Genomic DNA, 24,811 nt, shown 5'->3' with positions numbered 1-24,811 from the left:
CAACTGGATGTGCTCAATAGATCTTCAGGATGCGTACTATCACATCAAAATTCACAGATGCTCCAGGAGATTTCTCCGCTTCCGGCTGGGGTCCAGTCACTTCCAGTTCAGAGCCCTGCCCTTTGGTCTCACTACAGCCCCCAGAGTGTTCACCAAATGCATGGCAGTGGTCACGGCTCACCTGAGACGTCAAGGATTCCAGGTGTTTCCGTATCTCGACGACTGGCTCCTGTCAGCCACCACCAGGCATCAGCTTATACAAGCCAGGGATTACACAATAGACCTTTGTTCTCATTTAGGCATCTCAATAAACTTCGAAAAGTCATCCTTATCGCCCTGCCAGTCTATTACCTTCATAGGCGCAAACTTAAACACTGTTCGGATGTCAGCTACCCTTACAGAACAAAGAGTTTCAGACATTCAGACTCATGTCAGGATCATTCTGGCCAACAAGAGAATACAGGCCAGAATGGTTCTAAAGGTATTAGGTCTCATGCCTGCGGCCATTACTCTTCTTCCCCTGGCTCGATTCTACATGCGCCTCCTTCAGTGGATGCTGTTCACACAGTGGTCATACCAGCAACTTCCAATGCGTCACCAGATTCTGGTGACACAGACATGCAAACAGCATCTTACTTGGTGGACCACATCGTCTCAGGTTCACCAAGGCAGGTGCTTTGTACCTCCGTCCCCGATAGCCACTGTCACCACGGATGCCTCCCTGATCGGGTGGGGGGTCATTATCAGGGCAGGATGGTTCATGGGACGTGGCAACCGTTCGAGTACCATCTGCACATAAATGTCCTGGAGATGAGAGCATTGCTTTTAACGTTGCAAGCCCTCAACGACTTTCTTCCCGTAGGGACAATTGCAGTCCAAACAGACAACATGTCTGTAGTTTGGTATATCAACAAACAGGGCGGAACCAAGTCCTACCCCTTGTGTCGAGAAGCGCTCAGACTTTGGCAATGGGCGATCTCCTCTCATCGGTTTCTGGTAGCAACGCATATCCCTGGGAAAACCAACATTATAGCGGACAGATTGAGCAGAGCTATCCTCATGCCTCACGAGTGGTCTCTCAAGCAGTCTATAGTGGAAGAGATTTTTCTGGAATGGGGTCGTCCATGTTGCGATCTTTTTGCTACTCCCCAAAACAGCAAATGTCCAGACTTCTTCAGCCTCTTCCCTCTATCAGGCCATCCCCCCAGAGACGCTCTAACCCAGGATTGGCCCCAGGGACTTCTTTATGCCTTCCCTCCATTTCCTCTGATCCCTCAGGTGATCCAGAAAGCTACCGTTTTGAGGGCCAAATTGATTCTCATTGCCCCTTACTGGCCTCGACAAGTTTGGTTCCCGTTCCTCCATCACCTTTTGGTGCAGCCGTGGCATCTGGACCCAGTGCCAGATCTTCTGATTCACCAATCAGGTCAGCTACACTGGTCAATCCCTTCTCTCAACCTCACAGCATGGTTGCTCCACTTCCTTCCTTAGCCAGGCTTCCTTTGATCTCTAACCCAGTTAGAGACATCATAGTAGCTTCACTAAAATCCTCTACCAGGAGGATTTACACAAGCAAATGGAAACGTTTCTCTTACTGGGCTAAGGCCCAAAATATTGATCCTTTTACTGCCCCTGTTCAGGCAGTTCTGGACTTCTTAGCAGAGATTTTTCATGCAGGCTCCTCTTCTTCCACAGTCAGAGTTCAATTGGCTGCTATCTCCAATTTTCATGTCGGAATAGCAGATCATAATATTATGTCCCATAGGCTCTGCAGGGCCTTCTTGAAAGGAATTTTCCTACTAAAGCCTCCGATCAGGAATCCTCCTCCTCAGTGGGATCTAAATCTAGTGCTGACATCCTTGATTCTTCCCCCCTTCGAGCCAGCTGTTTCTTGTTCCCTGAAACATCTTTCTTGGAAAACTTTATTCTTAGTGGCTATTACATCTGCCAGGAGGGTGTCTGAACTTCATGCTCTTTCGGTTCGACCCCCCTATTTGGTTTTTCACAAAGACAGAGTATCTTTGAGAACTAACCCAACCTTTTTACCTAAGGTCGCTTCAAAGAACAATCTGAATCAATCCATTGATCTCCCTGTGTTTTTCCCTAGCTATTCAGATAGGGCTGAACAAAAGTTACATTATCTTGATGTCCACCGTCAACTTGGATATTATTTGGACAGAACAAAAAAATTTAGAAAATCTGATCAACTTTTTGTTTCCTATGCGGATAATAAAAAAGGCCTTCCTGTTTCTAAAGTGACCTTGTCCAGATGGCTTTCTTTGGTCATCTCTGAAATTTATACGCTCGGGAAAACAGCTGTGCTCAAAACCTAAAGCACATTCAACTAGGAGCTTAGCTACTTCTACAGCTTTTCAAGCTAGACTTCCTTTGGACACTATTTGTGCAGCGGCCACTTGGGCCACTCCTCACACTTTTGTTTCCCATTACAAATTGGACTTGGCCTCCAGGGACAGAGCCAGTTTTGGCTCTACAGTCCTCAAGAGTTTGTTCCATTGAGCCACCCAGGATAGAGGTGCTAGGGACGCGGTCCCATCAAGCAAGAATGAAGGCGAGATTGACAACTTAACATTAAGAAGTTATGTACCTACCATAACGTTCCATGTTAGTTGTCTTCTCTCGCCTTCTTTCTTGCGACCCTCCCTCCTTCCCCCTGGCCTGGACAGACCTTGTATAAGAAACTATTATGCTAAAGACCATTCAGACCTGGCCCTTTTTTCATCTGTAAGTTTCTTCTTCCTTTGGGAAGTATTTATGCTTGGTGCTATTGCCCTTTGTTAACAAACGAGATCTGGGTACTTACCGCCTTGCATCATGGGATATGGGGCTGCCTCGAGCTGGTAAAAGTGACTCTCTAGCTTTAGCAAGTGCCGAGTCGGAGCCGAGGGATCGGCTCCGAACCCATCAAGCAAGAAAGAAGGCGAGAGAAGACAACTAACATGGAACGTTATGGTAGGTACATAACTTCTTATTTTCATAATCCTTTTCCATAAAGACGACTAAAAAGGAAATTTTGTCAAGGTCTCTGGTTATAGGTGAACTTTAGAAATTCTGTGGTGGTTCCAATATAATTTATAAAATCATCAATGGCATCAACAGGTCCATCCCACAGAACAAACATAACATCCAAAAACCTGCTGTAAAGTTTGATGTGTTCAAAATAACATGAAGAAAAAAAATTTCTTCTCCCATTGCCTAACTACAATATTTGCATATAAACCACCACATGCAGACCCCATAGCCACCCCTTCTTGTTGTAAGTAAATTTTTGTTAAACAAAATGAAATTGTTTTTAAGGACGATTTCCATCAGTTGTGAAAAGACCAAGGTCTGGAAGTGAGATCTTTTTCATATAAGAAATCTGTTAACCACTCCAAACCAATTGTGTGAGGTATGACTGAATACAGGTCCTTAATATAGATAGTAATAAAAACAAAAGTGTCCTTGAAAGGTATCTCATCCATAGCTTGTAAGAAGCTCCATGAATCTTTGCAGATGTCTCACTCAATATGTATTTTAACTTATTCTCCAGATATCTTGCAAGGGGGTGGATAATGGACCCTTTGGAGTCTACTATGGGTCGCATGGGTGGTTGGCTAAGATTTTTATGCAATTGTAGCAGCCCAAACATGACTGATATTTTAGGGCAGGGACCAGAGAGAAAATTAAGCACATCAATAGAAATTGAACCCTCTATAAATAAATCTTGGAGTACATTCCTTATATGCTGGCAAGAAGTGTTCAGTTCATTAATGGATGACCTTAAATATGCTTTTCCTTCTAGAATACAAAACATTTTCTTGTTATAGTCCTCATAGTCCCTCAAGACTGATAAAAGATATCTCACACTTCCAGACCTTGGTCTTTTCGCAAGTGATGGAAATTGTCCTTAACAATTTCATTTTCTTTAACAAAGAACTTTACTTACAAGAAGGGATGGCTAATGGGGTCTGCATGTGGTGGTTTATATGCAAATATTGTATTTGGGCAATGGGAGAAGAAATTTTTTTTCTTCATGTTATTTTGAGCACATCAAATTTTACAGCAGGTTTTTGGATGTTATGTTTGTTCTGTGGGATGGACCTGTTGATGCCATTGATGATTTTATAAATTATATTGGAACCACCACAGAATTTCTAAAGTTCACCTATACCAGAGACCTTGACAAAATTTCCTTTTTAGACGTCTTTCTGGAAAAGGATTATGAAAAGAAGAGGTTTCAAAAATCTTTAGGAAAAGCACGTATTCAAACTCACTATTGCATTTTTCTAGTACACACCCTGTCAAACAAAAGAAAGCAATAGTTAAGGGACAGTTTGTGTGTGCAGCCCGTTTGGCATCTTGTATTGATGAATTTTTAGATGAATGTGACAACTTGAAAAATATGTTTCAAAAAAGAGGCTATCCTTGTAAGTTTGTTAGTGATATAATGATTGAGGTGGTTAACGAGAGAGCGTGGGTTTTATGTACCTTTACTTTCTTGTAGTAAGACTGACAGTGGGCCTTTCACCAGTAATCAAGAAACTGACAATGTTGCAGGTAAGAATGATTATTATACCATGACCCCCCCCATTATTATTCCAAAACGTGCACGCTGATTGGCTAGCGTGCCCGTTGTAAATCGAGTTATACTAATGGAAAAAGGTCCGGTCGTCCGGACTTTTTTCCATTAGTATAACTCTCTCTTTAAAACACTGTCTCGTTATGTTAAATAGGTTTAACATAGCGAGACAGCTTTAAAATAAGCAACGGAAATCTCCATTGCTTATTTTAAAGCTGTCTCGCTATGCTAAACCCATTTAGCATGGCGAGACAGGTTTTAAAAAAAAGCAACGGAGAAAGCAAGATCTCCGTTGCTTTTTATGTTCGCTATGTTAAATGAGTTTAACATAGCGAGACAGTTTTAAAATAAGCAACGGACATCTCCGTTACTTATTTTAAAGCTGTCTCGCCATGTTAAACCCATTTAACATAGCTATAAAAAGCAACGGAGATCTTGCTTTCTCCGTGCTTTTGCCCAGCTCTGATGTACTGCGCAGGCGCAGTACATCAGAACTGCCGCGGATGCCAGACATCTGCGGAAGGGCAGCAAACAGGCATTATACTATGCCATTATTTAAGAAAAGTAATAGTTTCTTTTCTTAAATAATGTCATGGTATAATAGCAATAACCCACTTCTGGGTGTGGGTAATGCTGTATTTACCCGTGCCAACCGTGGGTAAATCCAGCATTACCCACACCCAGGCGTGGGTTATTGCTATGTAAGACTTCTTTCATCACTGTATTCACTCAAGATAGTTGCATAGTAAGAAACATCTTAACAAAAAGCTGGTCTATTTTGAGACATGACAAGAACATCAGACCACTAATAGGACCGCAACCTATTATAGTATATAGGAAAGGCAAGAATATGAAAAACATATTTGAGAGTAGTAACTCTTACCCAAACCACAGGTCAGGTTCTGTGAACAAATGTGGCAGATGTAACTGTTGCAGTTACATTAAAGAAGGCAATATTTTTGACATAAATATTGAAATCAGAATCAATCAGAAATACAACTGTAATTCGGAGAAAGTGATTTACTGTGCCATGTGTACCACCTGTTCTTTTACATAGGCAAGACTGATAAAAAGTTAAAAAATCGCATGTACGAACACCTATATGACATAAGGAATAAAGAAACAAATTCTCTTAGCAAACATGTTTTGGAGTATAATGACCATAAGTTCCAATTTTTTATTATAGACACTATTAGTACCAACATGAGGGGTGGTGCATGGTCACTATTACTTCAGAAAAGAGAATTATACTGGCAATTATGTTTGAATACCGGGAACTGGCCAGGCCTGAATGAGCATATTTCAATTAGCCCAATTTTATATATGTATTTCTCCATTATGCATTTTAACATTTTAATATCACATGTTCAGTCTTTATGTTAAGGGTATTTATTTCTCAACATTTTCTACTATATCTAGTTTTTAGTATTTAATCACACATTATTTTAACACTATCAACATATTTAAATTTATTGTAAATTGTCATTTTTATGAAACGGTGTTTATATATATATATATATATATATATATATATATATATATATATATATATATATATATATACACACACATATATATATATATATATATATATTTATATTTGTGTGTTTTTACGGTGGTGTGTTCCATGAACTTTTCCAGCTTGTATAGTTTGTCTGCTTTTTAAATTCAGTAACTGTAAATGTTGTGCTTTTAATGACATTGATTAGTTTATAACTGGGTGGAACTTCCTGTTTGGACTGTATAAGAAGGAAGTAACTGTGGGGTAAATTGTCTGAAGTCTAGATCTTTCTGGACGAAAGTGCTCATCCTTGGATTTTTTTGTCTGAAGTTGGTGGATTCTGCATTCTACAACTGTGTGGTGATTTGCAGCCTGCAATACTTTGAGTGGGTTCAATTCAGCTGCTACTTTTGGCTTTTGTGCTTATCCCTCATACCTTTTATTACTCATTACAAGTTGGACTTGGCCTCCAGCGGCAGAGCCTCCTTTGGTTCCACGGTTCGTGGGAGAATATTCCCGTGAGCCACCCAAGAGAAAGTTGGTAGGGACGCTGTACCATATGAAAAAATTAAGGCGAGCTACGACTACAGAACAGTTATGTACTCGCCATAACGTTGCATGTTTGTAGTCCATCTCCCCCTTCATTCTTGCGAACCCACCCACCTACCCCCGTCCATGTATCCGTAGAGGATCTGTAGACAAGATAGTGTGCAACTTCGTTAGGGTTGGAGATCTTTCATCTTTGTTTTTCCTTCTTGAAATACTTTCCTTCAATTTTATAGACTGCAGCAAACAAGATCTCGGGATTATTACTAGTGTATTATCGGATACGTACCTTGTCACGAGCAAACTTGGAGACTTCGAGCTTTGTAATCTGCCGAGTCTGAGCCTAGGATCAGCTCTGAAGCCATATGCAAGAATGAAGGGCGAGATGGACTACAAACATGGAACGTTATGGTGAGTACATAACTTCTTTATCGCTGCACTTCCCTTTGTCTTATGTGCTGCCCCCAGAGTTTTCACAAAATGCCTGGCTCCAACCATTGCATTACTGCAGGCAGAGAAATATCCAAATTTACCTGTACTTGGATGACTGCCGGATACTTGCAGAGTGTCAGGAATTGCTGTTGCAGCACTTGACATTTGTGAAAAAACCTTCTCACTTCCTTGGGGTACACTATCAACGAAAAGAAATCAAAACTGGTACCCAGTTAAAAATTGCATTCCTTGGAGCAAGCTTGGACACTGCTTTCCAGATGGCATTCCAACCTTCAGAATAACAAGTCTGACAGCCTACTTCAAACAAATGGCCACCAGAACCCAGTTATCAGCAAGAAAAATACCGCAGGCCCTAGGGTTCACGGCCTCGTGTATACTGCTAATTCCATATGCAAGACTGAATATGAGGAAACTTCAGTGGTACTTAAATTCTTTGGTGCCAACATTTTCGGGACCTGGAAACTGTCATTCCCATCATACCCTATCTAAGGACAAAGTTCCTTTGGTGGGCAGAAGCATGCGACCACAACAAGGGACTGCCCTTTTCTCAATCCCACACCACCCAAACCCTAACCACAGATGCATCAGACTATGCTTGGGGGAGCACACATGGATTCAGGGCCACTGGAGCCAAAGTCAAATTAACCTGAACATCAGCCAAAAAGATGCTAGCTGTGCAGAACGCCCTGACAGCTTTCAGATCCCTTCTCTTTCCAGGACAACTGCTAATAAAAACAAACACCACAGTTATGTGGTACATCAACAACCAGAGGGGAACCCAATCCTACTCACTCTACAGGTTAGCCATGGCCCTGTGGCACACTGCTTTGGACATGCATGTTTATCTGCAAGCTCAATTCCTACCAGGCAAACAAAACTCACTGGCAGACGACTTGAGCAGAAATTTCCTAGACCCACACGAGTGGCAATTGGAGCCCAGCATCTTCCACCTGATTCAGAAATGGGGGACCCCAGAGGAAGATCTCTCTGCCTCCCCTTACAACCACCAGCTCAGCATATTCTGCACCAGGGATCCTCACAGCAGGGCCTGGAAAGTGGATTCTTGATCTTTTCAGCAGGTAAATCTGTCTATGCTTTTCTCCCTCTGCCCCTTCTCTCGAGTATTACTCAAGATAATACAGGACAAACCAAAGACAATTCTGAGTTGCCCCTCACTGGCCACGCCAGCACTAGTACCCACTCTTGTGCAGCTTGTCATCAGTACCACCCTGGCACCTACACGAGAACCCAACCCTGCTCTCTCAGCAGGAGGGACAGATTTTGCATCTACAACTGTAAACCCTACATCTTGCAGCCTGGCTTATTCCTGGATTTCTCCCCCAGCAACCCTAAACAAACAGGTGCTGGATGTGATTCTTGAAGCCAGAAGACCCAGTATAAGAAATCCTATGTTAATAAGTGGAAAAGGTTCTGCTTTTGGATTTAATCTAAAGGAGAAGAGACAGCTCTGCCCTCCCTGCCACTAATCCTGGATTACTTGGCAGATGTACTCCACAAAGGCCTGTACTCTTCCATTAAGATACATGCCTCAGCCGTTTCTGCTCATAACACTGAGCCACCTCTCTTCTCGCATCCCCCCTTTAAACCTGCTGAGTTAAAATTCCTTTCTTGAAAAAACATCCTTGCTTCTGGCCATCACTTCAGCTAGAAGTGAGCTACAAGCACTTATGGCTGTGGAACCTTTCGTTTTCCATGCTGACATGGTTTCCCCTCAGGACTAACCCTTCCTTTTATGCCTAAAGTGGTGTCCAATGTGGCTGTCAACCAATCCATCCATTTGCTAACTTCTCTAATCCTCAGAATTAAGGGGAAAGGATCCTGCACTCCTTGGACGTGCACAGACAGCTCAGATTCTACTTTGATAGGACTAAGCCTTTCAGAAAATCTGACCAATTACTAGTCAGCTTTGCAACAGGGGCAGAGGGCAAGGCCATTTCAATCCAATTTCCAAATGGATAGCACACTGCATCCATTTCTGCTACATGCACCATGGGAAACCAACCCCTCATGGGGTCAGAACACATTCCACTAGGGCAACATCTACCTCTACAGCATTTCTCAGGGGAGTCCCTACGAGGGACATCCTGGAAGCTGCTACCTGGAGTTGTGTACACCTTCACCAAGCTTTACCACTTGCCTATCTTTTCCAAATCCAGGGCAGGTTTTGCAACAGCAGTCCAAGGCATACTAGCTAGCCCTAACTCCTCTTGACTGCCTCCACCCATCAGCTTTGGGAATCCACCCAAGTGTGATGACTGCAACAGTGAAACACAAAGAACATAGTACAGTTGTGTACACTTGCCATAAATGTAGATGTTGGTGTATTCACTGTTGCAGTCCTGGTTTCCCTCCCTCCAGCCCCCTGGTTTCTTTGTGTCTCCTCTCTATGGCTATTGTTTAACCCTTTCAGGGGTATTGGTATTTACTTTTTACTGGTGGTGGTTTCCCCACCATAACTCCCTGTTTGGGGGGCTCCTGACATTTGGTGAAGAAAAACTGATGTAATGGCGTCAGCTGCCTGTTCTTATACCCCTGACAACCTGATGTCAGTCCTGGAGCGACAGCATCCGCAGAAGTACTAAATCTCTGGTTGTCTGCCTGCAGGTAGCCCTCAGTCGGCCTGAATACCAAAATTTGATGACTGCAACAGTGAATGCAGTGACCTCTACATTAATGGTAGGTGTACACAACTGTAGTTTCCCGAGAGGGGCTAACAATGTAAGGCCACCCAGAAGAGCTCTCACCCCAGCATGGGACCTTAACTTTGTGTTGGAAAAGCTCGCACTGCCCCCTTTGAGCCTGCAGCTACAGCAGAGTTAAAATTTCTGTCTTGGAAAACGGCCTTGCTTCTGGCAATCACTTCAGCTAGAGTTTCAGAGCTACAGGCAGTAATGGCTGTGGAGCTTATCTTTTTTTCATGCTGACAGGGTCTCCCTCACGACTAACACAACCTTCATGCCTGAAGTGGTGTCCAGTGTGGCTCTCAACCAATCTATTCATTTGCCCACCTTTTCCCCCAAGCCTCAAAATAAGGGGGAAAGGATTCTGCACTCTTTAGATGTACATGGACAGCTTAGATTCTGCCTGGATAGGACTAAGCCCTTTAGGAAAACTAACCAGTTACTAGTCAGCTTTGCAGCAGGGGTGAAGGGCAAGGCCATATCCAAACTATCACAAAATGGATAGTACACTGTATCCATTTCTGTTGCAAACACCACAGGAAGCCTCCCCCCACTGGGGGTCAGGACACATTCTACAAGGGCAACTTCCATCTCCACAGCTTTCCTCAGAGGGGTCCCTACCAGGGATATCCTGGAGGCTGCAACATGGATTTCTTGTTCATACATTCACCAAACATTACCTGCTTATCTTTTCCAAATCCAGGGCAGGCTTTGCAACCGCAGTCTTGCAGGGCATACTAGCCAACCCCACCACTTCTTGACTGCCTCCACCCTTTACTTCAGCTTTGGGAATAGACCCATATGTGATGACTGCAACAGTGAAACACTATCATAGTACAGTTGTGTACACATCATAAATGTAGATGTTAGTGTATTCACTGTTGCAGTCCTGGTTTCCCACCCTCCACCCCCCCCCCTTGTCTCTCACTCTCGCTCTTCCTCACTCTCTACAAGGATTTTTGGTATTTACTTACCACTGGTTGTAGGGGTGGGGTAGGCTGCAGTTATGCAGCGGTTAGCATTGTCGCCTCACAGCAAGAGGTTCTCCGGTTCGATTCTCAGCTAGAGCATCTGTGTGGAGTCTGCCTGTCCTCCCTGCAGTTGAGTGACGTTTAAAGACCTGCAGGTAGGTGTGTGAATGGGTGTGCTGCCTTTGAAGGTTGGGCGTTGGGCTGGCACCTTGGCAGTGTAAAAATTCACTGCCAATCATTAGCGGACCTGAGTTCCATTGTGGCGACCCCTAACTGGGGAATGCCAAAAGACATTAGTACTTTCTACTGGTGGTGGACTACCACCAAGACCTAGCTCCCTTTTTGGCGGGCTGCTGACATTTGGGGCAAGAAAAAACTGATATAATGTTGTTGGCTCTGCCTAATTTTATACCACTGACGACCTGACGTCAGTCCTGGAGCGACAGCAACCGACGCAGAAATACTAAGCCTCTGATATTCGGGCCGACTGAGGGCTATCCCTGGCAGGATAACCCAAGTGTGATGACTGCAACAGTGAAAACACTAACATATCTGCATTTATGGTAAGCGTACACAACTGTACTGTTTTGGTAGCCATCACTTCTGTCAGGAGTATTTAAGAGATCCAGGCCTTATTGTCAAAACCTCCTTACCTGATTTTCCATAAGAGTAGGGTCTCTTTACAAGCAATCCCCTCCTTTCTACCCAAGGTAGTATCAGAGGCCAACATTAATCAGACTACTTGCGATTTTTTCCCCCCAAATCATTCCAACAAAGGGGAATATGCCTTTCATTTATTAGAAATATGTAGACAATTGTTTCTACTGTCACAGAACACAAGACCATCAAGTCAACTGTTTTTCCAGTACAAAGTCTGGTAAAGCAGTCAGCAAGACTACTGTAAGTGGTTGAAAGATTGTATTTTATTCATCAATAAGAATAAACCTTGCCTGAGCCCGTCAAAACATATTCTACAAGGTCTATAGCCAGTTGAGCAGTCTTCCATTCTAGGGATTCAATGGATGATGCATTTGCAGCAGCTACTTGGGTTTCTCCCTATACTTTTATTAATCATTACAAACTGGACTTTCTTTAGGGGAAGATGATCCTTTGGTTCAGTGGTGCTCGGGAATATTCCATGAGATACCTAAGATTTTGGGTAGCTGGCAACTGTCCCATCTGTCAAGGATAAAATGAAGATTGGCAACCTCAGGTAAAGAAGTTGTGTACTCTCCATAATGTTCCAACTGTCTTTTTTTTTAATTTATACTTCCCTCCCTTCCATCCACAGACCTTTAAGAATTTTTGGTGGAGTGGATCACATGTCCTTGAATTATGATTATTCAAGCACAGAAGATTAGGCTTCCATCTGACTTAATTTGTGCGTGCACACATGTTTACATACTTTATGCAAACTCCATTTGAGGAATTGAGGGGGAGATTCTAGTTATAGGTGAAGCTAGAGTTGTTGACTGGTGTGAGCTGTAGTAACTGAAGAGTCTTTAAATATCTGAATCTAACCATTCTGTCGGGGATAAATGAAGATAGACAAACACAGATGGAATGTTATGGTGATTGCACAACTTTTTTCCCCTGTCTAGATTGCTCCTCACAGCCCCATCCAAGCATTCCCTTCTACAAGCTAGGGATTACTTGCTGCAGTTCTCCAACTTGGGCTTTTCAATAAACCATGCCAAATCAACCCTGGTCCCCGTAAATACTCTGGTATTTATAGGAACTCCATTAAACACTACAACTCAAGTGGCATCTCTACTTCCTCATCCTATCACATCACTGATATCAGGTGCAGGCAGTACTGTCTCAGCCACCTCCTCTAGCAAAGTTAGTACTACAGGCTCTGCGATCAGTGTCTGCTGCCTTCCTTCTAGTTTTTCCAGCTGGATTCTTTGACAATCCTTAAATGGACCTGTGTGGTTCAGGAGTTCTTACTTTTCCGGCCCCTATCCTTTCCAACAAGACTCGCTCTATTTGCAAGTGTCAGGTTTGCTGGTGGATTCAGTTCAGTTACCTGGTTTTGGGCAGTCTGTTTTTCCTTCCTCCCTGTTTGCCACAGTGACCAGGGGTACTTCGCAACTGTGGTGTGTGAGGAGGTGGGGGGATTCCTGGGAAAGATGGTCAAAGGCACAAAGTCCTCCTTGGAGACAAAGTTGCATATCAGTGTCTTGGGCGATGAGCAGTCCTAGCATTGTAAGCCTTTAGGATGTTCTTTGGACTATAGCAGTTGAGACAGACATGTCCATAATCTAGTAAGTCAACAAATGAGTAACCTGTTCCTACCAGGTGTGCAGAGGCCATGAGGGTTTGGGAATGGGCAATCTTCAGAATGCTTTCTCATTGCAACACACCAGGGAAAGCCTATGTGCTGACAGTGTCCGCATATCTTTCCAATTCCCCATGAGTGATCTGTCAGTAGCGAACATTTTATTTAGTCACTAGGGCCAGCCTTGCTGTGATCCTATTTGCCTCGCCCCTCAAGTGCAGAAAATACTTCACTCTGGTTCCCCCTCTGGGGGGAGTCGAGAGATGCTCTGCTTCTCAGTTGGCCCCCTAAGTCCTCCCCCCTCTGCTTAACTTTTTTCTTCCTCATTCCAAAGTTCTTACAGAAAGCAAGAAGGCTTAAGAGTTCAGTCATCCTCATTGTCCCTGTCTGGCCTCAGCAGGTATGGGTTCCCCTTCCTATAGTTTCACTTGAAATATCCTCCATGGATACGGGAACCCCCTCAGGAATTCAACATCCCGATCTCCACACCCTCAAGCTTACTGTAAGATTTCTCCACTTTGAAAAAATGTCCAGGTTTGCTTCCCCAATTCATGACATTATCTTGGCCTGCCAGAAAGCCTTTACTAAGAAAGTTTACAGAAGCAAATGGAAAAGATTTTCTGTCTGGGCTTCCAGTCAGAGTATTGACCCTTTCTACAACTACTTAGGCCATTCTTTCTCAATATTCTTTTTTTGGGATGGAGCTAGCTTTTCTACTAAAACTTCATTTGGCAGCCATTTCCAACTTCCATGCTGGGGCAAATCCTCCTTTAGCCTTGTTCAGATTATGTAAAGCGTTCATGAAGGGAATTTTTTTCCTTAGACCCTCTCCCCCAATAAGGGATCCTTCTTGCGATCTTACTGCTGACTTTCAGGGTTTAACTCTGAAACCCTTTGAACAGCAAACAAATGCGGTATGAAGTTTGTTTTTTGGAAAAAAATCTTAAGTAATCACTAAAGGAAATAATTTGAGCTTCAGGCCCTATTGGCTAAGCCTCCCAACATAATTCATAAGGACAGGGTGTCTCTAATGACCGATCAGTTTTTTTTTTTTTTTCCCTCCAAGTGGTGACAGAGACCACCAGTAGCCAGTCTGTAAAGTTTGTAAAGAAAACTAGTAATTGTATAAATAAAGGTGAATAGATATTTCACCTTATTGACATATGCAAACACTTGCGTTGTAATCCTTTACAGGATGAAACAGTTCAGGAAGTCTGACCAAGCTGTTTGTATCCTTTGCCTCCAACTGCTTGGGTCAGGCAGTTTCTAACATTACTTTGGCTAAATGGATTATGGATTGCATATCTATTTTATTCTCAAACAATTAGAATTGGCTCTATCCCCTAGAGCTCTCTCCACTAAATTATGGCTACGTCATCTGCCTTTTCGTCTAACATTAATTGACTATATTTGCACTACAGCTATTTGGTCAAATACTCATACTTTTGTTGAGCATTATAAGTCGGACATTGTTTCCAGAAGCAGAGGTTCCTTTGGTTTGACAGTGCCCTGACATGTCCTTCCATAAAGGCCTCTCAAGAGCTACATAGTTGGGGACTCTGACCCACTTGGGAGGAAGAATGAAAAGGGCAATACCAGATTTAGTTATGTACTTGCCATAACTTGGCATCTGTTAATTCTCATTCTTCCTCGCCTTCCCTCCCAGCCATCCCCTGGCCCTATCAATTCTAGAAGGATCTTTGGATGGTATTGAAACCTTAAAGTTCCTGGTTTGTCTGTCCTTGTATCTGTTTGTCTCTATAACACATTGAGTTTTATTGCCTTATTCCCCAATCTGAGGAATTGGGGATAAAGTAGAGCGTTATGGGTAGGGGGAATAGCTACAGTTTTGGATCCAAAGTAGTGTGTGTGGCCAGGTCGGTTCAGAGGATGGGATCCTAAGCCCTTTCATGAGAAAGAAAGAAAATGGACAACACAAATGCCAAGTTTTGGTGAAGTACAAAACTTGTAATTCTGTCAGTGCATCTTGTAGCTTGTTTGCCCAAGGATCCCAGTCTTTCATATTTTGTGGTTCAACAGTTGTGCTGCACTTGACACTGCCCTCAAAATCATATTTTTCTTCCCTGGTATCTCCACTTTGTTCTTGAAAAAAATTACCTTACTTTCAAGCCTGCCTGTCTGGCTGATTTATGGTTCATTACTTAGAGCAATGAGTAAAACATTCTTCTGACATCTGAAGCATGAATCTGAGCTGCAGACTCTCAAGGTGGGCCAACTGTCTGATTTTTCTCAAGGGCAGGGTTGTGTTGCGCACTAATTATTCATGCCGAAAGACTTCTGAAATTTCCATGTTAAGTTGTCAATCTCGCCTTCATTCTTGCTTGATGGGTTCGGAGCCGATCCCTCGGCTGATGCAGGAATCCTGAGGCTATGGATTTGTTCATACATTCACCAAACATTACCTGCTTATCTTTTCCAAATCCATTTGAACCAGTGCAGGCATACTAGCCAACCCCACCACTTCTTGACTGCCTCCATTTACACAGCTTTTAAATAGACCCAGGAGGATCAACAGTGAAACACTATCATAGGTATACATCATAAAATGTAGATGTTAGTGTATTCACTGTTGCAGTCCTGGTTTACCTCCACCCCTTGTCTCTCACGCCTTCCTCACTCTTCTGGGATTTTTCATTTACTACCACTGCAGAGGGTAGGCTAGTTATGCAGCTTAGCATTTGTCGCCACAGCAAGAGGTTCTCCTTGATTCTCAGCTAGAGCATCTGTGAGTGCCTGTCCTCTGCAGTTCAAAGACCTGCAGGTAGGTGAATGCCTGCCTTGAAGGTTGGGCTTTTGGCACCTTGGCAGTGTAAAAATTCACCAATCATTAGCGGACCTGAGTTCCATTGTGACCAACTGGGGAATGCCAAAAGACATTAGTTTTCTACTGGTGGTGGACTACCATGGACCTAGCTCTTTTTGTTGCTGACATTTGGGTAAGAAAACTGATATAATGTTGTTGGCTCTGCCTAATTTATACCACTGACCACCTGACGCCAGTCCTGGAGCGACAGCAACCATGAGAAATACTAAGCCTGATATTCTGACTGAGGGCTATCTGGCAGGAAACCTGTGTGATGACTGCAAATAGTGAAAACAATCATATCTCATTTATGGTAGCGACAACTGTACTGTTTTGGTAGCCATCACTCTTTTAGAAGATCCAGGCCTTATTGTCAAAACCTCCTTACCTGATTTTCCATAAGAGTAGGGTCTTTTTACAATCCTCCTTTCTAGGTAGTATCAGAGGCCATATTAATCAGACTACTTGCGATTTTTTCCCAAATCATTCCAACAAAGGGGAATATGCCTTTCATTTATTAGATGTAGACAATTGTTTCTACTGTCACAGAACACAAGACCATCAAGTCAACTGTTTTTCCAGTACAAAGTCTGAAAGCAGTCAGCAAGACTACTGTAAGTGGTTGAAAGATTGTATTTTATTCATCAATAAGAATAAACCTTGCCTGAGCCCAAAACATATTCTACAAGGTCTATAGCCAGTTGAGCAGTCTTCCATTCTAGGGATTCAATGGATGATGCACAGCAGCTACTTGTTCTCCCTACTATTAATCATTACAAACTGGACTCTTTAGGGAAGATGATCCTTCAGTGGTGCTCAATATTCCATGAGATACCTAAGATTTTGGGTAGCTGGCAACTGTCCCATCTGTCAAGGCAAATGAAGATTGCAACCTCAGGTAAAGAAGTTGTGTACTCTCCATAATGTTCCAACTGTCTTTTTTTTAATTTATACTTCCTCCCTTCCATCCACAGACCTTTAAGAATTTTTGGTGGAGTGGACCATGTCCTGAATTATGATTATTCAAGCACAGAAGATTAGCTTCCATCTGACTTAATTTGTGGTGCACACATGTACAATCTTTATGCAAACTCATTTGAGGAATTGAGGGAGTTAGTTATAGGTGAAGCTAGAGTTGTTGGCTGGTGAGCTGTAGTAACTGAAGAGTCTTCTAAATATCTGAATCTAACCATTCTGTCGGGGATAAATGAAGATAGACAAACACAGATGGAATGTTATGGTGATTGCACAACTTTTCCCTGTCTAGATTGCTCCTCACAGCTGCCAAGCATTCCTTCTGCAAGCTAGGGTTAACACTGCAGTTCAACTTGGGCTTTTCAATGGCTCAGCATGCCAAATCAACCCTGGTCGTAAATACTCTGGTATTTATAGGAACTCCATTAAACACTACCACAACTCAAGTGGCATCTCTACTTCTCATCCTATCACATCACTGATATCAGGTGCAGGCAGTACTGTCTCCAGCCACCTCCTCTATGAGATTAGTACTACAGGCTCTGCGATCATTGTCTGCTACTAACTATTCTAGTTTTTTCCAGCTGGATTCTTTGACAATCCCTTAAATATGGACCTGTGTGGTTCAGGGTTCTTACTTTTCCATCCCTATCACTTTCAAGCAAGACTCGCTCTATTTGCAAGTGTCAGGTTTGCTGGTGGATTCAGTTCAGTTACCTGGTTTGGGCAGTCTGTTTTCCTTCCTCCCTATTTGCCACAGTGACCAGAATTTGCCATAACTGTGGTGTGTGAGGAGAGAGGTGGGGGATTCCTGGGAAAGATGGTCAAAGGCACAAGTCCTCCTTGGAGACAAGTTGCATATCAGTGTGTTGGGCGATGAGCAGTCCTAGCATTGTAAGCCTTTGGGATGTTCTTTGGACTATAGCAGTTGAGACAGACATGTCCATAATCTAGTAAGTCAACAAATGAGTAACCTGTTCTACCAGGTGTGCAGGGGCCATGAGGAGTTTAGAATGGGCAATCTTGAATGCTTTCTCATTGCAACACAGGAAGCCTATGTGTGACAGTGTCATATCTTTCCAATTCATAAGGTGATCTGTCAGTAGCGAACATTTTATTTAGTCACTAGGGCCAGCTAACGCCTTGATCCCTGTTGCCGCCCTCAAGTACAGAAAATACTTCCTCTGGTTCCCCTCTGAGAGTCGAGAAGATGCTCTGCTTCTCAGTTTAGCCCCTAAGTCCTCCCCTCTGCTTAACTTTTTCTTCCTCATTCAAAGTTCTTACAGAAAGCAAAGAGGAAGCAGAGTTCAGTCATCCTCTCATTGTCTATCTGGCCTCAGCAGGTATGGGTTCCCTTCCTATAGTTTCACTTGAGCCTCCTCCATGGATGGGGAACCCCTCAGGGTCAACATCCCGATCACACCTCAAGCTTACTGTAGATTTCTCCACTTTGAAAAAAATGTCAGGTTTGCTTCCCCAATTCATGACATTATCTTAGCCTGCCAGAAAGCCTTTACTAAGAAAGTTTACAGAAGCAAATCTCGGAAAAGATTTTCTGCATCTGCCGGGCTTCCCAGTCAAGAAATATTGACCCTTTCTCTACAACTACTTGATAATTTCTTTCTCAATATTCTTTTTTGGGATGGAGCTAAGCTTTTCTACTAAAACTTCATTTGGCCATGTTTAAGCTTCCATGCTACGAGCAAATCCTCCTTTTAAAGCCTTGTTCAGGAATTATGTAAAAGCGTTCATGAAGGGGAATTTTTTCCTTGAGACCCTCTCCCCACAATAAGGATCCTTGCTTAGATCTTACTGCATGACTTTCAGGGTTCAACTCTGAAACTTCCTTTGAACAACAAACAAATCTGCAATTATGAGATTTGTTTTTGGAAAAAAAATCTTAAGTAATCACTAAAGGAAATAATTTGCAGGCCTTCAGGCCCTAATTGGCTAAGCCTCCCAACATAATTCATAAGGACAGGGTGTGAGGGTGTCTCTAATGACCCGATCAGTTTTTTTTTTTCCTCCAAGTGGTGACAGAGACCACCGCAGTAGCCAGTCTGTAAAGTTTGTGCAAAGAAAACTTAAGTAATTGTATAAATATAAGGTGAATAGATATTTCACCTTATTATTGATAATATTTCAAAACACTTAGATTTGTAATCCTTTACCGAGGATGAAACAGTTCAGGAAGTCTGACCAAGCTGTTTGTATCCTTTGCCTCCCAACTGCTTGGGTCAGGCAGTTTCTAACATTACTTTATTCTAAATGGATTGTGGATTGCATATCTATTTTATTCTCTCCAAACAATTGAGAATTATGGCTCCTATCCCTAGAGCTCTCTCCACTAAATATAAGTAGCCATCGTCTAAATCTGCCTTTTTAAAAAACTCTAACATTAATTGACTATATTTGCACTACAGCTATTTGGATCAAATACTCATACTTCATGCATTGAGCACATTATAAAGTAGGACATTGTTTTCCAGAAGCAGAGTTCCTTTGGTTGAGACAGATTGCCCTGACATGTCCTTCCATAAAAAGGCCTCTCAAGAGCTACACTAGTTGGGGACTCACAGCCCTTGGGAGGAAGAATGAAAAGAGCAATACCAGATTAGTTATGTACTTACATAACTTGGCATCTGTTAATTCTCATTCTTCCCTCGCCTTCCCTCCCAGCCATCCCTGGCCTAGCTATCAGTTCTAGAAGGATCTTTGGATGGTATTGAAACCTTAAAAAGTTCCCTGGTTTTGTCTGTCCTTGTATCTGTTTGTCTCTATAACACATTGAGTTTGTGCCTTATTCCCAATCTGAGGAATTGGGGATTGGGGATAAGTAGGCGTTATTATAGTGAGAGAATAGCTACAGTTTGCGATCGTCAAGTAGATGCCTGTGTGGCCAGGTGGGTTCAGAGGATGGGATCCCAGCCCTTTACATTGAGAAAGAAAGAAAATGGACAACACAGAATGCCAAAGTTTTGGTTAGAAATTACCAAAACTTGTAATTCTGTCAGTGCATCTTGTAGCTTGTTTGCCTTAAGGATCCCAGTCTTTTCATATTTTGTGTGTTCAACAGTTGTGCTGCACTTGACACAACCTCAAAATCATATTTTTCTTCCTGGGTACAAATTCTCCACTTTGTTCTTGAAAAAATTTTAATTACTTTCAAACCCTGCACCTGGCTGATTTATAGCCAGTTCATTACTTTCCAGAGAGCAATGGAAGTAAAATTCTAGCTGACATCTGAAGCATGAATCAGGCTACTGCAGACTCTCAAGGTGGGCAACTGTCTGATTTTCTCTCAGGGCAAGGGTTGTGTTCAGCACACGCTAATTATTCATGCCGAAAGACTTCTGAAATTTCCATGTTAAGTTCATCGTCTAGCCTTCATTCTTGTGCTTGCAGTGGGTTGGGCCGATCCCTCGGCTCCGACTCGACATTACCTGGCACAGCTCGAGAACTCCTTTACCAGCTCAGAGGCAGCCCCATATCCCATGATGCAGAGGCAGGAAGTACTAGTCCAGATCTGGTTTACTTGCCATGCTTCGCTTGGGAGGAATACTTCTCTTTACCAGCTCACTGGTAAATGTAATTCACTTTGTGACATTTAAGCCTTTTTTGCTTAAAAGCTTTTATATTTGATAGTTTAACTTTTACAAGGAGCTGGGAGAGAAGTAGTTCAGGATCCACTACAGCTGCAGGGGGCCCAAGAAAAGATTAGCCCATGGCGACTAGGAACCCTCCAATTCCATTGCTAACTCTATCCATCTGAGCCCATGTCTTATGCTACTGATGGGCCGAGTAGAGCTGCAAGAGCACAGGTGTCAGCTCTTAGGCATGCCAAGCCTGGATCACCCGGCTATGTGATTTTCTTGGATCCCTTTAAAGGCGATCTATTCCACCAATTCTCCCGCTTTGATGGGTCAGCTTTTACATTTTTGGCCCACTCAGGTGAAGAAACCTTGACCAGGAATGGCGAGCAGGGCTGACCCAAGACTCTTTCTGCTGTTGGAGTCCGTTTTCCACCCCTTCTAGGCCTTATCCCAAAGGACAGAAGGGTGGGAAGATGTCAGTTCCGTAATATCCAAGGAGTCACGCCCGGATTCAAGTGGTCAGTTTACCCCTAGAGCCCAGAGAAATTGTAGTAACAACAACATGGCGCTTCGCTCTAGAGGCAGAGGGTCCGAGAAGAACCAGGGCAACAGGGGGAGTCTCTTCCTGAAAAGCCCTTTCAGCATCCCTGAGGTGTTGCCCGGCTGTCCCTCCCTTGGAGGCAGTCGGGGAAGATTATCCACTGTACCCAGAAGCCTGGCATTCCCTCCTCAAGACAGATGAAGATTTTACAGTAGATCCGCTATCAAAGGGTTACATAATGAATTTCGCTTTTAGGAAAGTCCCTTCCCCTCAAGTTCAAGTTCCTTCCAGATGTACCACCGGTCTAAAGGGACATTGCAGCGCGTTTGAGATGTGTCGCCAAAACTACTGCAAAAAAGAGCCATTCAAGCCAGTCTGACAACTAGACCATTCCAGAGCCCGGAATCTACTCAAGGTTCTTTTGGTCCCCAAAAGGCGAGGAGACTGGAAGAGACCAATATTGGAACCCTCAACCCAGACTCCAACAGAGTACTGTCAGGAAGACAAGATTCGAATGGTCCACTCTTCCAGTCAATTCTGCCCTTCTTACAGAAGGACAACTGGATGTCAGCAATAGATCTTCCAAGGATCGCGTACTATCACATCAAAATTCACAGGCAGCGGCTCACAGGAGATTTCTCCGCTTTCGGCTGGGGTCAGTCATTTCCAGTTCAGAGCCCACTGCCCTTTGAATGCACTACAGCCCCAGAGTGTTCACCAAATGCCATGGCAGTGGTCACGGCTCACCTGGGCGATCAAGGAGTTCAAGTGTTTCATTATCTCGTGACTGGCTCCTGCTCAGCCACCACCAGGCATGAAAACAGCTTTATACAAGCCAGGGATTACACAATACACCTTTGTTTCTCATTTGGGCATCTCGAGTCAACTGAAACGAAGAAGTCATCCCTTGTCGTAGCCACTGCCAGTCTATTCACCTTCATAGGCGCAAACTTAAACTTACTGTTGGGATGTCAGCTATGCCCTTATAGAACAAAGAGTTTCAGACATTCAGACTCATGTCAGGATCACATTCCTGGCCAGCAAAAGGTACAGGCCAGAATGGTTCTAAAAGAGTATTAGGTCTTATGGCTCTTTGGCCATCACTCTTCTTCCTGGCAACCGATTCTACATCGCCTCCTTCGAGTGGAGTGCTGTTCACGGTAGTCGGTCATACAGCAACTCCCAATGCGTCGTGCCGATTCTGGTGACACAAACTGTCTAAAGAACATCTTGCTTGGTGGATCACATCGTCTCAGGTTCACCAAAGGCGGAGGTGCTTTGCAGCCCTCCGTCCCCGATAGCCACTGTCACCACGGATGCCTCCCTGATCGGGTGGGGGTCATTATCAGGAACAGGATGGTTCGCTGGGGCGTGGCGGCCGTTCTGAGTACCATCTGCCTGCACATAAATGTCCTGGAGATGAGAGCAGTGCTTTTAGCGTTGCCTGAAGCCCTCAGCGACTTTCTTCCCACGTGCAAGGGACAATTTGCAGTCCACACAGACATGTCTGTAGTTTGGTATATCAACGAAACAAGAGGCGGAACCAAGTCCTACCGCTTATTATTAGCAGAAGCGGCTCAGACTATGGCAATGGGCGATCTCCTCTCATCGGTTTCTGAAGTATGGCAGCATATCCTGGGAAAACCAACATTATAAGCGGACAGATTGAGGCAGAGCTATTCTCATGCCTCACGAGTGGTCTCTCAAGCAATCCATAGCGGAAGAGATTTTTTCTGGAATGGGGTGAGTCCATGTTGTGATCTTTTGCTACTCCCCAAAACAGCAAATGTCCAGACTTCTTCCAGCCTGCCTTCCCTCATGTCAGGCCATCCCCAGAGGCGGCTCTGACCAGGCATTGGCCCCAGGGACTTCTTTGTGCGCTTCCCTCCATTTCCTCTGATCCCTCAGGTGATCCAAAGCTACCGATTTTGAGAGCCAAATTGAGTTCTCATTGCCCCTTACTGGCCTCGACAGAGTTTGGTTCCCGTTCCTCCGTCTGCCTTTTGGTGTGCAACCCGTGGCATCTGGACCCAGTGCCAGAATCTGCCTGATTCACCAATCAGGTCAGCTGCTTTTCCGGTCAATCCCTTCTCTCAACCACCCTCTCCCACATCATGGTTTGCTCCACTTCCTTCTTCTAACTAGCCAGGCTTCCTTTGATCTCTAACCCAGTTAGAAGATTATGAAATAGTAACTTCACTAAAATCCACTCCTGCCAGGAGGATTTACACAACAGCAAATGTCGAAACGTTTACTCTATTGGGCTAAGGCCCAAAATATTGATCCTTTTGCCTGCCCTCTGTTCAGGCAGTTCTGGACTTCTTAGCAGAGATTTTCCATGCTGTAGGCTCCTCTTCTTCCACAGTCAGAGTTCAGTTGGCTGCTATCTTCTAATTTTCGCCTTCGGGATAGCAGATCTGTAATAACCCCTTATATCCCATAGACTCTGCAGGGCCTTTTTGAAAGGGATTTTTCCCTGCTAAAGCCTCCAATCAGGAATCCTCCTCCTCGAGTGGGATTTAAATTTAGTGCTGACATCGCTTGATTCTTCCCCCTTTGAGCCTGAAGCTGTTTCTTGTTCCCTGAAATATCTTTCTTGAAGCTTTATTCCTAGTGGCTGTTACATCTGCCAGGGAGGGTGTCTGAACTTCATGCTCTTTCGGTTAGAGGCCCCTATTTGATTTTTCACAAAGACAGGAGTATCTTTGAGAACTAATCCATCATCATTTTACCCTAAGGTCGCTTCAAAAACAATCTGGAATCAATCAGAGCTGATCTCCCTGTATTTTTCCTAACTATTCAGATAGAGCTGAACAAGAAGCTACATTATCTTGATGTCCCACCGTCAACTTAGATATTATTTGGACAGAACAAAAAATTTGGAAATCTGATCAACTTTTTGTTTCCCTATCGGATAATAAAAAGGCCTTCCCTGTTTCTAAAGTGACTTTGTCCAGATGGCTTTCTTCGGTCATCACTGAAATTTATACGATCGAGGGGAAAACAGCTGTGCTCAAAACCTAAAAAGCACATTCAACTAGGGTTTAGCTGCATTCTACCAGCCCAACTAAGCTAGACTACCTTTAGACACTATTTGTGCAATGCAACCCACTTGGGCCACTCCTCACACTTTTGTTTCCATTACAAATTGGACTTGGCCTCCAGGGACAGAGCCAGTTTTGGCTCTACAGTCCTCAAGAAGTTTGTTCCATTGAGCCACCCAGGATAGAGGTGCTAGGGGCAGCGGTCCCATCAAGCAAGAATGAAAGCGAGATTGACAACAACATTAGAAGTTATGTACCTACCAACGTTCCATGTTGATTGTCTTCTCTGCCTAACAGCCCTCCCTCCTTTCCCTGGCCTGGACAGACCTTGTATAAGAAACTATAATGCTAAAGACCATTTGACTGTACCTGGTCCTTTTTTCCATCTGTAAGTTTCTTCTTCCTTTGGGAAATGTATTATTTATGTACTTAGTATTGTGCCCCTTTTTGTCCAACAAAGCGAGATCTGGGTACTTCCTGCCTTGCATCATGGGATATGGGGCTGCCTCGGGAGGCTGGTAAAAGGAGTTCCTCGAGCTAAAAACAAGTGCCGAGTCGGGAGCTGGGGATCGGCTCGAACCCATCAAGCAGAAAGGCGAGAAGAGAGACAACTAACATGGGACGATTATGAAGCCAAAGGTACATAACTTCTTATTTAATCGAGCAGTCAGTCTCCCAGTTTTCTACTCTGATCCAAAAAAAAAAGGAAGGAAAGGTTATACATGTGTCTGTGCACACGGGCATCTCTGACACTTGATGGAACAAAGCCCTTTTGGAATGCTGAACAGCTGCGTGTCCTGT

General features: G+C 43.6%; 1 protein-coding gene across 1 annotated transcript in view; it reads left to right on the top strand.

The window, feature by feature from the left end:
- Positions 1 to 24,811, top strand: part of RAD21 (RAD21 cohesin complex component) — a 2,133,215-nt gene that overhangs the window by 296,355 nt on the left and 1,812,049 nt on the right. The gene's annotated exons all lie outside the window — the stretch shown is intronic.

Source organism: Protopterus annectens, chromosome 3.part1, assembly GCF_019279795.1.
Source record: "Protopterus annectens isolate FY-2018-M chromosome 3.part1, PAN1.0, whole genome shotgun sequence".
NCBI lineage: Eukaryota > Metazoa > Chordata > Ceratodontiformes > Protopteridae > Protopterus > Protopterus annectens.
This window is presented reverse-complemented; position numbering and strand designations above follow the sequence as displayed.